General features: G+C 34.3%; 1 pseudogene; it reads right to left on the reverse strand.

Moving 5' to 3' along the window:
• Window positions 1-207: 207 nt before the first annotated feature.
• Window positions 208-1,725, reverse strand: LOC107841437 (annotated as a pseudogene).
• Window positions 1,726-1,985: the final 260 nt, after the last annotated feature.

Below are 1,985 nucleotides of genomic sequence, written 5' to 3' on the forward strand. Positions count from 1 at the left end.
AAGTCTTGCCCATGAGGCAAGAGTTGCATATATGTTAATAATCTAATTAGTGCAATTAAAGAATAAACTGTTGCCTCTTGGGCAAAAAATTTCAATTTCAACAATTTTCTAAAGACTTGCCTATGAGGCAAGAGTTTTATATATGTTAATAATCTAATAGTGCAATTAAAGAATAAACTTTTGTCTCTTGGGCGAAAGTTTTCAATTTCAAGAAAAAAAAAAGATCCTCAAGATAGAATCTATATCATAGAGAGGGTTGTGATTGTTTTCATGGGATTTTCAGGTATGAGAATATCTTCAAGAATTGCCTAATCTAGCTGCAGACCAATGCGCCTTTCTAGATCAGACCTGCAGGAAGTCGATGTTGATGCTGCTATTGCAGATTTTAACAAACTTGAAAGAAAAGCCATTGACACTGCATTTTTCCTGGATTGTGTTGGTAGTAAGCCAGCTATTGTTTCGACGATGATCCTTTGTCTTTTATGCAAATCCAAATCCAAGAAACTTTCTTTAGCCAACTGAGGGTCCTTGATGAACAAGCCCTGAAGAGAACTTTGGGCATAATTTATCAAAATTCTATTGATAATGTCTTGTTTAAGACCTTTTGTTTTTACTGCCGACAGAATCTCTGAAAGAAATCTAAATTTAACACTGCGAGTGATTTTTCCCACCAATCTGATGGTGTCTCAGAATCAACGCACTGAACAGGTTTACTTGGAAAATTATACTCTAGCTTTGACAAACCAGATGTTAGCTTCTCTTTACAGGTATTGTTTGCAATTGTGTTTATTAACTGGCTAACAAGATTGACTTCTTTGGATACAGGTAGTAATGTTTCACAGCAATGAAGAACAGATATCGAGTTAGATATGTTTGGAAATACCGCATCCGTAAGGAATACCTTAGTACGAATTTCCAGATTTTTCTCGATGATATCTTCTGTCATTTTCATGAACCTGGCTGCACATCTGAGTAATGTCACGTTTGATATGGTAATATCAATGTTCACTCTATAGCAAAACTTTGCAGCAAGTTCAAATGCATCAGATCCGCCAGGAAGACCAGTAAGATTGATTCTTGAAACCTTTGTATCCTTCGCCTTTAGCAGCAACTTTCTAATTCTTCCACTTCGCAAAACCAAAGGAAACTACAAATAATGACAAATTAGCAATCACATTAGGAATGTATCCAAGATATTCTTCCATCATTATTCTTAATTTTAACACGAAACACATAACTTAAGTTCTGTAGTTCTATTTTTGCATCTGGTTATTGACTTTTCTTTTCTCCTCAACACAACTGTATTGATATCGGTAGCCTACTTATAATGGCTAAAATATCAATCTTTTTCAAGGTACTTTAGACTAGCCATTTCTTTGCACAACTTCTGTTTTTCCATAGACTTGAGCATTGCAATGATGATGAAAAACGGTAGATTAAATTACACGAGAGGAAGAAAGATTGCATACTTTATTTTTGTACCTTGTGAAGAGCAAAACTGGTTGATCCAACTTCTATAGTAAGATCACTCGAAATATCAGATATTGGCCTACAATAGAAGGTATAGTCAATGATCAAAAGTAGAAAACTTACATTTTTTTAAAAAAAATTTAGCCTAAGGTTTCATGTACGTGCAACTTACATCTCAAGAATACAATACTGCATGTATGGAGTCTTAAAGCTATCTAAATTCAAACGATGAAACCTTAACTCTTCGGAGAGCATTAGTCAGCCTGATTTTTTGCTTGTACATATGACCATAATTTAGGATCAAAAATAGCATAAAAACATAATCTTGAATGGATAAAAATGTTGAAACAAAGTTAACAATACTCTTTGTGTGTGCTGTTTTTGGATTCAATCTAGCAAAGTGCCAGACATTTTTCGGTGTCTTTAAAATGTAATGTGGAGTAATCTAACAGCTAATTGCAAAACTCATCTGTACTAAATAGAGGGCCCTCACAAGATACACATGTTGGAAACTA

The sequence above is a fragment of the Capsicum annuum genome, chromosome 9, assembly GCF_002878395.1.
Source record: "Capsicum annuum cultivar UCD-10X-F1 chromosome 9, UCD10Xv1.1, whole genome shotgun sequence".
Taxonomy (NCBI): domain Eukaryota; kingdom Viridiplantae; phylum Streptophyta; class Magnoliopsida; order Solanales; family Solanaceae; genus Capsicum; species Capsicum annuum.